The sequence below is a fragment of the Falco punctatus genome, assembly GCF_963210335.1.
Source record: "Falco punctatus genome assembly, chromosome: 6".
In the NCBI taxonomy this organism is placed as follows: domain Eukaryota; kingdom Metazoa; phylum Chordata; class Aves; order Falconiformes; family Falconidae; genus Falco; species Falco punctatus.
Window position 1 is genome coordinate 35,119,485 of NC_137585.1, and position 13,115 is coordinate 35,132,599.

Here is a 13,115-nt window from a genome sequence, read left to right on the forward strand (position 1 = left end):
CATCTCTCACATGCCTTTCACCAGGCTGCTCACATGCTTTACAAACAGGACCTGGAAAAGCCTGCCACTGCCACCCCTCATGATACAACAAATCATGTGGTACTCAGGAACCTCTCTACCACTCAACACAGCCTCCCCAAGATCATGAAACACTGCCACCGCCGTTGTCACCACCCTTCTGCAATAAAAACATTTTAGAACAAGATGAACACAGCATTCACCTGAGACCAGAATGAAGTATCTAAATCATCCATACTGGAAGATGATGGGCACACCTAAGTTAACAGCTCTACTTTTCACAAAAGCACTGACTATTCTGCTGTCTCCTAGTCTTACGGTTAGCCTGCCAGAGTCTTAGTCTTATGGTTTCATCTTGAAGGCAGTGGAACAAGCAGCAGCAGGCAACAAGAATATGTACCACAAAGTGTCACTGCACAGCAAGGGGGAAAGAAGAGCATCCTTATTCCTCCAGCAAACAATCCGTGCTCCCCTACTGCCATTTTGAAATCCATACTCAACCCAAATCCAAACTGAATCCAAAGCACCTTCATTGGAAGGATATGCTCTGAAAGCTCTCCTCACTAGAAGAACACGAAAGTGATACTTTTACCAAACACTGCATGACATGGTACACTTAGCCAGCCTGTCATTCATTCTAACTTAGCATTGTTTTCTACGTGATGTGAGTTTAACCTGATTGGCTTTTAAAAGCCAGTTGACCCATGAAAACATACCCAGAACACAAGGATATGCAAGATTTCAAAGCAGCATGACCCTTGGTCATTTTGTGGATGAAAAGCTATTTTCTTTTAATGGAACAAATTCTTGAAGGTCTAAGATCTAAAGCGGCTATTATTTTCAATTTGGTTGTAAGCAGGTTCTAATGTGACGTTCGGATTGGAGGAAGATAATCCACTTAAACCAAGATCCCAAGCAGGCAGCCGTTGGTTCTACCCACTAGAAGAGCTGTTTCTGATGTGGTTGTAGTAAAGACAGGGTTATCAAGAGGAACAGCTTCATACTGCCACCTCCCAATAATCTCCTAATAGTTTTTGGGATACCCTTTCTGTAAAAGTGCAAGACGTAGCTCTCACACAAGCCTTTAAGATCAGCAGACGGAAAGGACCTTAGAAAAGCCAACAGTCCATTGCCACAGCTTACAGCTGCAGCAGGGAAGGACGTGTATGTCATTTACTGACAGGTCACAGCAGAACACGAAAGAGAACACATACCTGCAGATGAACTGCCCCAGCCTTGGTTCACCCAAAGCCACAGCGCAAATCGGGGAACAAGCACCCAGTAAAAGCAGAGGGCCAGAAGCAAATCACTTCCACATGCACACTGAGGTGCGCAAATGGCTCCTCCAGCACATGCTTTTCCAAACCACACACTTGCACCAGTGGCGTGCAGCACTCTGATGGTACTTACACCACACTCCACCTCATTTCTGCTTGCTTCCTGAGGGGGAAGAGAACAAATACAAATCCCGGAAATATCCAGATCTGTTTAAGCAGGTATTATCTTACTATAGAGGGAGCTGCACAACTGTTATGGTTTAATTTACAAAACAATTACCAGACTTGGCTTTTCTTTGCTCTTTCCAGCCATTCTTTTTCCAAAATATCCCTGCTCTGAGTTACAGCTTTCCATAACTGCACATACTGAAGAGTAATTCCCTTCCAGTCCTGATCAGCACACAAAACTTAATTGTTTTGAGTTTCATAGCATACACACACATCACATTATCTGTATCTAAAAATTTGGGCAGACAAAGGCTGGATGGAGATGTCACAAGGTAGCAAGGCTTTTATGCTTTGAGAAGAAAGGGATTTCTACCCAAGTGACGTCTAAAGTGACTGGACACTCACAGTGCTGAGAGTGTTTCCACTAAACTCACAAAGGGCACATCTCAAATGAAATCAGAGCAGATGCACCTGTGGTTAACCTAGCTCTAAATAAACTCCAGCCAGCTGCAATCCTGCACATCCCAGTGCACTTTGGGAGTTATGCAAGAGAGGAAGCTGCTAAGCCCTTCCTAAAGTTCATGGGGGAGAGGATCTCTACTGCAGACCACCAGTGGCAGAAGGGACAGATCCTGGAGCTCTACATTTGAGCTAATCAAACCACATTGATAGCACAGACCCAAATGTAGTGCCAGTAACATCAGCAGAACTGAAGATCTGAAAGGGAATTCCTCTGCTTCTCTACAGTCATTTTAGAAGAAGCTGAAGCAGCAAAAAGTGATCAACAAGCATTTTGATGTGACAAGGGTCATGTATTCAGAAGCAAGGACACTTACTTACAAGTTCAAGCTGTGTATGTAACCTTAACACTGCCCCCTTGTGATTATACATCAACTGTCATTAATTACATGATTACGCATCATTCTTCACCTAATCCCCTCTAATTCACACAGCTATTGAAACTAATAACTCTTTCCAGCCCTGTGTTCTGAAAGAAAACACACAAACTTTCTTAATAGGGCTCCACTTTTCCTACCCCAAACCTCACTCCACAAACAACCCTCTCTGCTTCTCAGGGTTGCCCCCAAAGACAACTTATTAATTGCGTGATACTTTTTATTGGTTGTAAACATCAGCTTCCAGTTAATTTTCCTTGCTAGTGAAACACGAAGGAACACTGTACTCACAAATCTGCCGAACTAACATACACCTTCCAAATTATCCCTTCTAATCTCCTGAAGTCCCATATAGCATTGCCACAGTGACAGGTATAAGCAGTGCACAAAGCTATTATGAAACACCACTGTACGCAATAAGCTGACACTGTAAGAGCAATTCTGTACTATATTTAAAAAATAGGTAATAGCATGGATGATTGGAACCTTAACCAGGTAAGTGGATTCCGACTCATTTACCAACACCAGCCCAGAGTCTGCTAGCTCCTCTTTTGTCTTGTTAAAAAGAAAAACATGAGGGTGGGCTATGGCAACTCTTAACAGGCCTTGTCTCCAAGATGCCTCTTCCTTACTGTGCAATGGGACGCAAGCCCAGCACATCATTAGAACAGGCTTCCAGCAAAGGTGGTGCCTCAGAGCACATCACAGCAAACACGCTGCCTTGACAAGCTACAGATTGAGCACCCTGGTGTAAGTAGCTTCCCTCTTACCTGACACAGTAAATGCATTTTGATACTTGTTTCTTGGACACCTACCTCCATCGCACCCCAGTGTCAGTGCCACAACACATACCTTCCTGCTTCATCTCACGTCCAGAGAAAAATGCCTTTTCCAGCAGCCACAAAGCTATTTCATATTCACCTCGATCTTCTCCAGTCTCCCACTTTGCTACTCCAGCTGTGCAACAACCTGACAACATTTAGGCTACTAGCTGTGATCTCTTTTCTGTGTACTCCTCCCATCTGGCTATATCTCTCTGTTGTTTCTTGTGCATTTTAAGCTCCTTGGGACAACCATCTTTTTGTTCTCTGCCTGTACAGTTCCCAGCACTGTGAGGTACCAAACCATGGTACTTGACATGACCATATGGCAAATTAGGGGCATTTGGAAACTTGAATTACCAATGTAGTACAAACCAAACCAATCTAATGCATGAGAAATGTTAAAAGAGTTCCTTACTCATCTGCCATATCCTTTTTTCTCTGCCCATCTCTTTCACCTGCACCTTATTGCTTCCATTTCAAGAGAGAGTAAAGTCACTTGCATACTTGCTCTCCCTCTAACGGAGGGTTCTGCCGATTATACCAAAGGAAAACATTTCAACACTTCTAAATTTCACTCTTGAAGCTTCCCCCGTCTCCAGCTGACTACCGTGCCCCCCCCGCAGGTAACCTGCAATATAGCATGTCTCAGGACCAGGAGAACGGAGAGCCAGGAAAAGCACCAAACTTTGGAAACTGGAAACACACAGACAGAAGAGTACATCTGGGTAAACGCACAGGGCTTTCGGACACGGGCTTAGATGTATTTCAAGATGGCCACAGGAAACTTGGATCAGCTGGTAAGATTCCTCTACATGGGTATAGACCTCACACAGCCCTAGTGTAGCCCAACAACCCCAAACACCGAAGGCAGAGATGACACCCCCATTCCCAACAAGCTGCAATGTGTTCCTGCCCAGGTGCCATTACAAGTTACACACATTAGAGCAAGACAAGACCTTGTACTGCTAGGGCATTAGCTTAAACACCAACCTACTACTGACTTAAACTTAGCTAACAGATCTTCTGAAAGCACTTTAGGACTACTTGAGTCTGCTCTCAGTGCAAGGAGGAGAAAAGAAAGTAAAGCAAAGCATGTGCTATTTTTATCAAGATAACTATCCTGATAAAAACCTAGAGATGCAAACCACTGTAACTGAGATTCTTGATAGGGAAGGGGCTCCAACCTGCATGGGGAGCAGTTCTGTTAGAGACACCACACTGATGTAAAGCTAGTGGGGATGTGTCCACAGGGCCTGCATCCACAGAAATACAGCAGCACAGTAATTCTCGATCAGGAGCAGATTGCCATTCCTGTACCTTTTGGAAACAGGCCTTCTGTCTCTAACATTAACATGGCAGCTTCTTCCACTGAAAATAAAATCAGAACAATAAACCAAAGGGATATGGCATAAGTGAAAACAAGAATCTTCAGTTCTGGGCTTGCATAAAGGCATGGAAAACGTTACCAGTGACAAGGAGCTATTTCTACATAACATAAACAAACATAAAAACATAAACCCCATGTCTGACACAACAGAAGTGGGGTAAGAGGAGGGAAGAAATGTTAAAGCTTGGTCCTTCAGTTCTGAACACATATTCAATCACAGAGTCTAGTAAAGGAGGAGTGGGCTGCCTGCTCCAAGCAAGACCTGCTCCGTTGTGCTGTTGGTGACAATGCAATTGCTTTGCCCTGGTGGCAGTAGGAAAAGAACCCCAAATGAAATGAAAGCCATTCTCTGCCATCTGCACATACAAACTGTTTTTAAAATAGATCATCTCCTCCAAGGCTAAAGTATTTAATTTCTAAACTGCTGAGGGAGCAAAGAATGATACACAAAGCTATCCCATGAAAGAGTCTTAATAGCTAAGCCTCCTTCTGCTGTACAAGACATGATACAACAAAACACGCAGGACCTTGCTGCAAGGTTCTCCTGGAAAGCTATGAAGCAAGAAATTGCTCCTCCTTAAAACCTACTCCACACTTACTGTAGTTTTAAATATCCACCATGCTGAACTTTGTTTATGTTAACATACCACAAAACCATTTCCTGCTCCCCTCTTAAATTCTTATTCCTCCAACAGTTTTTCCATTAAATTATCCTGATTCTGGACACAAAAAGACGCAAGCAGAAGTGCCATGCAGTGGATGACATAGTCTGAATTTTCTGCACCTATTAGGACACAAACAAGAGCTCTGCATTAGTGAAAGCAGGAGCTTCATGGTTTTCAGAATGTCCCCTAGGCTTAACAAGGTGTACAAACACACAGGACAAAATGGTTCAAGGCTTATTTTAGACTATTTTAAGAATGCCTAGAATTGCCAACTGGGATCAGCTCTTTCCTTTGTGTTAAGCATATATTGCAAATTAATAGTTGGTTTAAGGTCTTTTCAATCCACAAAGACATAGCATCACCAGCTGATTTGGGAAAAGGTAGAGAGTCAGGACAAAATAACATTGTATAGTAAGAGTGTCACTGGTGCAGCTCAAATCAGTGATAGCAACAAAAGAAAATCAAACGCTTTAAAATGTATTACCTCTTAAACTGCTTTTGCTTTCTAGGTTGGCATCTAGTTTACGTAGCTATGAGACATGAAAAGGCCCCAACAGTGCATTTTTAAGCTCTCCAGCAGCACTTCTGAAACAAGCAGTGAGTTAAGTGTGTGACCCAACATGCAATTTTTACTAGTGCAACTCATTTACATTTTGCTATTCATAGTGGGCAAAGCTTTCTTAATGTCAAGTCAGCGAAAGTCACCCCACAATATGCACTTCATACACAGGCACACACACATAACTCAGCTAGAAGACAGGCATTTGACCAGATTTACAAAACACAGTGATTGAATCTACAGTTACTGCACTTCATATCAGCTTAATGCACTTCTCTCTCTGCACAACAAATTCACATCCAAATGCAGTTCTTCACAACGTTAGGTCTCCAGAGGAATAAGCAGTCTGAATGCTGAAGACATTTTGCCCAGTCACAATTTTCAAAACAGCTGTCAGTACAGTCAGTGAAACAAGAGAAAAGTGTCACTGGGACATAAAAACAGTAGTGTCAGCACAAGCGGTGCAGAAAGACCATTAGCCTCAGAAGTAGAAGGTAGAGGAGTCAGGCACCTAGAAGGACTAAACCACAGAGCAAGGTACACACCCACTAAGCCATATTCAAGAGATGATCCAATACCTACATATACATAAGATCATACCATGCGTACAATTTAACCTTCAAAAAGGCCATGCAACTTCTTTTCTCTTTTTAAGGAAATTAAACACTGAGAATACCACAGGATTCTTCTCCACTCCCAGCTCACACAGCCCCCACCCATTTTGCCAATCCACACACAGTCACCCAAAGAGAAAGCAGCTTCCCTTCCCCATGCACCCATTTAAAAACCCAGAATCAACAATAAAACCCTTTTACCCTGAGCCATGCACTCTTCATTCCAGAGTTTTCTGCTCTATTAATTTTTGTTGTCTCGCTGTAGTCACACAGCCCTCCTCCCCCCATCCTCCTCCTCTTGTTTTTTGGGGGAGCTTTTTGGTTTTTTGTTTTGTTTTGTTTTTTTGTTGGACTGACCCACTTTTGTGATAGGTCAACATCCAACATCCAGTCCCTTTTTTGGAAGGGGCTAGGGAAAACAGAGAAAGAGGGAGGGAGAGAAGGAGAAGGGATGTCCCCTAACCTTCCAACCGCTCCTTTGAGAGCGGGATCAAGCACACTTGGGCCATGCGCTGCTTCCCTTTCCCATATTCCCAGCAATCCCACTCCACACAAACCAGTCCAGCCCTCTGCTCCCAGGGGAGAAACACAGAAAGACTACAAAGATATTCTGCAACTGGCAGGGGAGAAAGAGACAACAAGAAAAAGGATGTGCTGTAAACACTTATGTCCGGCATGACAGAGGAAGTTTGCATTTCATTTTCCAAATTCTCAGGAACAAAGTCAAATCAGAACTTATTCTACCACCGCTTGCATTCACCCTTTGCCACCTCTGAGGGCCAAGACAGAGGAGACAACAGTTTTAAAGTTGCCACAGGGTATACAGTTACTCTAAGAAGAACCAGAATTCAAACTCTACAGCAGGATCAAAAGCCACTGAACTCATGGCAGCCACGCATGATGGGAGGGTTTTTTTATATTGGAACATACCTTTTCACATAGAATGCAACATACAGAATCTATCAGATCAGATCCATATTTAAATTCAGTAAGTAAATGTGCTGGAATAAGTCAGACATCTTATCACAAGCCTAGGCAACTGTGCAGCGATGCATATGAGGCAGATGGCACATCTGACTTCCCTAGCAATTATTCTCCAATGCAAATACATAGCAGTGATGAGCACTGCAGAAGTAAAACCAGTGATTCTCAACAAAGCACCCAAAGCCACTCACTATGAAGCCATCCTGTTATTGCTAAGATAACATCTGATCTGCTTATTTTTGTTTCTGGGTTGTTGCTGGGTTGTTTGTTTGTTTTTAATTCTGGACATGAGATACATGCATCCTCTTCTTAATTCCCCAAAATCACCAACTCCTGATTTCATCACTCCTGTTCAACACTGACCCCTCCACACTTCTCTCCTGCCCTGCTACTCCATCAAGAAAAACAAAACCCCTACAGATTCAAACTTCTAAAAACAGAATTAGGAGCTCTGTATTCCTGGACTCCTGGGAGAGGAGAGTTCCTCCCCACACAGAAATGCCAAGCCCTAGATACATCAGCATTACAGCTTTGCTAGTTAGAGAACGAGCACAGATACAGCACTTCCCTTACAGGAAAGTTACCTCTGGAAGCTCGCAGGCTGAGAGCAGTGCTTGGGGGAAGAAACCATTCTCACCCTTGCTGGCTAAAGCACAGCAAGTAGAAACAGCATCAGAGGGGAAAACCTTGCTCAGCATCCTCTTCCAAAGGCTACCTACATCCCAAGAGTGGCTAGAAGCTGCTCACCCTTTCCTGACGCAGCACTGAAGCTGACCACAGAGGTTTGCAGAGAAGTCACCAATACTGTCAGAAGCTGACAGATGCCAACAGCTACTAAAACAGTTCAAGGTGATTCTGAAATCCTCCCCCTCTGTCTGTGAAGTCAGCAACAGCCATGCATTTTTTTCTGTACATAAAGGGGCACATCAGGTGTGCACTTAAAAAAAAAAAAAGATAAAAATGCAACACAATTTTTCCAGACACCGTAACATTACATTACCCAGTTGGATGAAGTTGTCTAAATGGGAATTTATAGGATTAACTTCTAGCTTAAAACTGCTGTAAAATCAGTGCCATCACAAAGCCATTGAGACAGGGGAAAGAAAGTCTGAAATTCAGCAGAGTATGGAGGACAGAGGACACTCCCAGCTCCCATGGGACAATTAGCTGCAAATAGCTTTACCCACCACTAACCAGCCTCTCCTAGCAAAGCTGGCAAGAAGGAGACAAGATGTGGTGAGCCATGGAGAGAAATTCACTCTTTTCTAATCTGCCTCCTCAGGTGACTGGCCTGTCCAGGTTCATTTTAAGTGACTTGGACAGAGGCATAGCTACTTAACGTTACTGCTGCATGGGCTGCATCTGTGATGACCAGGCAACTGCATGCTCCCAGGCAATCAGCTCAGCAGCCTCCAATAGCATCCATGTCATACTTTGTAACCTGGGGAGGGAACGCTGGGCCGGCAAGGTCAGCTTTTAAGGTATTATCTCATCTCCTACTCGAAGCCTTACTGCTGCACTACATAACATGTTACAGTCATTTTCTTTGTAGAACCAGAGAGACCTTTTTCTACCTTTTTGCCACAGAGTTGACTGGGGACAGATGTACAACATACCCATGCAGAGAGGAACATTTTCAGGTTAAACAAAAAATTAGAGGCTGTGACACCATCCCTCTATGCTCTTGGTCGCTCTCCATTATACAATGCCCTCAAATAGCTGATCCTTTCAATATCATCAGACTCCCAGGGACTGTGACTGTACAACAGTAACAGCCATATTCCTATCATTTCAGTCCAGAGATAGACTTGAGCGTGGGGAGACAAACATCCAGATACTCTATGGGTTAAAGGACATTAAATGCTGCACGTAAGTTATTTCCCTCTTCAGATTTCCTTTAAATTATGCCCCTCAGGGGCTATAAAGATGTGGTCACACTCAGATATAGCACAGTTCCTGGGCAACTTGCCTATACACTGCATTTTCCCTGGACACAGCTTGCTCTGTTGCCTTCCCGGACATGTTCCTTACACAACCACAAACAAAAGCCCCATCGAGGTTGAGCTGATTTTCAAAGACTAGAGAGAACCTGGCTATACGCAAGTACATCCAGTCCCCTGCCTCTTCCTAGAGGTGGAAGACTCAGAGGTGAGACTCCTGGAGGCTGGCTGCAACTCACTGCTTTAGCTGGCAGATTTTAAACTCTAAAACCTTCCTGGGGAATTGCTTCTCTGAAAACATGTCCAGTTGCTCTCTCCCAAAGTAGTCCATGAGGGAGGAAAAAAAGAAAGAAAAAAAACCCCCAAACCACCAACAAACATCTTTTCAAAAGGGTATTTCCAGTCCAAGCTCTATCATATTTTGCAGTTATTCTAAATAAGTGTTTTAATCTCTCTCATCACAGTGTCAAACGGCTTTCAGAGTCCCAAGTGTTCTGGTAGGTTGTAATGTCTTGGCAGGAAACCACTGTTCCACCACAAGAAAGCAAACCGCAAGAGGTTTGGGAAGAAGCAAGAACAGCACATACAACACACACACCCCACTTCAAGCAAACAGATGGGCAAGTCAGCACACACAACTCAAACACAACACTATTCTCTACAACACCTCAATTTTCCAGGGCCTCAGCGAGTGCAATCAGTCACAAGCTCTAAAAGAGAGAAAAGCTTCTTCCCCCAGCCCTGGCTGTTCAGTAACACACAGCAGCTTTGTTACGCAGATAGCTAGCCGCAGTCCTATGCTAGGAGAGCTCTACCGTGCAATGGTCAAGTACAATTTCTCTCAGAGGCTGTACTATTCTCTTGATTCTGCAGACAGCCGAACCTGTACATTCACTGCTGCTTTACATCCTTGGTTTCCTCAGTTTTAGCCTGGAAACCCTGTGAAAACTAGTCACAGCAGTGGCCCTCCAGAATCAGCAAGTCTGACTTGCAACTTCCTATTGAACCCCAGCCTTCAATACTCTGAACAATGTAACACTCTTGAAGCAGCTAAGACCAAATCACAAACACCTCCTGAGGAATTTACTGCTCCCACCAGCCATTGCTGGAAGTGCTCAAAGACATCCTTTGAGCTGCTGGAAAATGAAACTGGCATTTCTGCTCTAGAAGGAGCAGGCAAGAGCTCATCTTCATCGCTGCAAACATAAGCCAATTAAACAGGAGGGGAGGAGGGATGAAGGGTTGTTGTCTTAAGTCAGAACATGATTATTAGATGTTTTAGCTAACAGTAGAAACTGGGTAGAGAAAGGCACTGACATTTGGGGGGGAGGTGTTTTGAAAGTTATTTTAATTATGAGTTGAGGGAAAAAAACAACCCACCCCTCCTTTATGCACAAGAAGAAAAGAACCCTAATCCCACAACTGCAAACTGCAAAAGTTCATCTCCCAGCCTGCTACCAGCAAACAGGCAAACAAGCTGACAGAGAACAAGGCAGATTTCTAGCTGGATTCTGTCAAATTGTTAGAAACCAGCCAGCTCAGAATGCTTTTGTTATGCCAAACCAGCTAGTCACGTTGAACTTTATTTTCTGACCAGCTTGTGCATGTTTAAGAACCTCCCCTTCGAACTGCCACATGTCCCAAGGAGACAGACAAATAAAAATACAACAGATGCCTGAATGACTGGGAGGTGTTCTTCCCCTTGCCCCACATTACCAAAACACAACCCATTCAGCAATCTAAACTGATTGTAGAGACCTGAGCAGAACACAAAGAAAAACATCTTCCCACACCACCAAACTGGTTAGAAACACTGACTTCGGTAGCAATGCTTTCCCGATCATTTTACAGCAAGACCGAATCACTTCTGCCCTAGGTGCAGAGACAGCCAGCCAGCTGCTGCACACGTGCCATTTAAGGTTTACAGCACAACCATACCAATGGCAGTATTAAGGACTTCAAAATTGCTCCACTGGACCAGAGCAGACTTGAAGCCCATTTTTGGGGGCGACAATGGTGAAAAAAAAAGCCTGAAGTTGGTCTTTGTGGAATACCTTCACCCTAAGAAAAGCTCGCCCTAAAGCCTATTGTTTAGTACTTAGTCAATATCCTAAAAGTGTGAGAGTTTATTTCTTCCAAAAGCACCACATAAATACAAACCTGTAGTATTAGAAACCTGAAAAACACAAACATTTCTAGAGAAATCTCTGGTCCCTTTCAGGGAGGCTGCTAGGCTTTTAGACTCAAGGGTAACTTCCAGCAAGTTTAAGTTCAAAAGAACAGTTAACTATTATGTTAAAAAAGCCAAGTCTCTTTTAGTGGGATGTATGCTTTATCACATTTTCATCGACTGTTGTCTTTTTCTTGCAGGACAGGAAATAGACATTTCTATTCATCCTATTAGCCTTTGCCCTATTATTGATCAATACCTTCTATTTTTCACTTTAATGGAGGTAAACAGTCTCCTCTCTAGGGAAGCCTGCCTATGTCTTCAACAATAACTCCTGTTTGAGCCCCTTACACTGCAAAAACAGTTTCAAACTTTCTGTAAGCAGGAACCATCTTCAGTATTTCCTCTACATTTCCCACTCCTCCTCCTCTTGACAGCTTCACAGTGTTCCAGGCAGCTTTGATAGAGCTGTCTCTGAAACCACTCCAGTCCCTTTTCTGGAGCACAATTCATCAGAATTCAGTCACTCACATGTTCTTCCAAAGCCCTCTTTCCACTACGCGTTGCAGTTCCCAAGATAGAATTAGCCTTCGCGGTGCAACTGAAATTTCAAGGCACTGTGAGCGTCCAAACAAGACCCATCACAACTCAGCTGCACTACCGGAGCACACAGGGCCCGTAACAGCCTCCTCACCTACCACATCAGCACACGTACATACACACGGTGTCTGCCCGTTAGTCCATTCAGCCTGAACCAGAGGAGGCACAGCAAACACAAACCCAGTGCCCACCACCCTGCTTGGGTCTACCGTGCTCCCAGCCCAGCTGCGGCCGAACACACCCTCGCAGACAGTGACACCCACCCAGCACCACTGAGAAGTGTGACAGCACCAGGGGCAGGGATGGGGCATGGGGAGGCCGGGTGGGCTGCAGCAGGGACATGCTGAGAGGAGGGGGGGAATTATGTGGGCGGCGCGGGGGGCTGCATGGGAGCTTGTGGGGAGGCGCGGGATGGTGCGTGTGTGTGCATGGAGGCCAGGCAGGAGGACAGCGGGTGGTGGGGAGAGGCCGGGGGTGGCCGCCTGCGTCGAGGGGCAGTGGCGGGGGCTGCACGGAGGGGAAGGGAGGCGGCACACCGGGAGAATGGGTAGGGGGGCTGGGGGGGCCGCACCGCGGGGATCGTGCAAGCCACGCCGGGGAACGGGAGGAGGTAGGATTAGGGGGGCTGGGCGGGGGGGCGGAGGTCGCGACCACGCCAGGCCGAAGCGGTGCGTAAGGCCTTTGTGGGGGTCTCGGCGAGCACCCCCCCGCCCCCCCCGCCAGCGCGGCCCCTCAGGCCCGCCCCGCGCCCCGGCCCCCCTGCCCCCGCCACGTCTTACCTCCCGGCGGGCGGGCGGGCGGGGCGGGGCTGGGCTGGGCTGGGCTGGGGTCGGCCCGTGAGGGTGAGGAGGGGTCAGGTCGGGTCGGATCCGGTCGGGTCGGGCCCTGCCCCGCTGCCCCGCGGGCGGGCGGGCGCCGGCACCGGCGCGGGGGCGCTGCGGGCCTCAGGAGCCCATGGCGACGCCGGGCCCACCCCGGCCCTCCGCGCCTGCGCATGGTACGGCACGCCCCGC

The 13,115-nt window shown here is 45.8% G+C and overlaps 1 protein-coding gene across 3 annotated transcripts in view; it reads right to left on the reverse strand.

The window, feature by feature from the left end:
* Window positions 1–13,115, reverse strand: part of TMEM184B (transmembrane protein 184B) — a 30,673-nt gene extending 17,558 nt beyond the window's left edge. The window contains exon 1 of one of the 3 annotated variants that reach the window (XM_080393801.1): window positions 12,882–13,115. The gene's annotated coding sequence lies outside the window, so the exon portion shown is untranslated. Of the gene's footprint in view, window positions 1–6,403; window positions 6,540–12,881 lie in introns of those variants that run through there. The other 2 variants (XM_080393803.1, XM_080393802.1) reach the window with 2 other exon arrangements.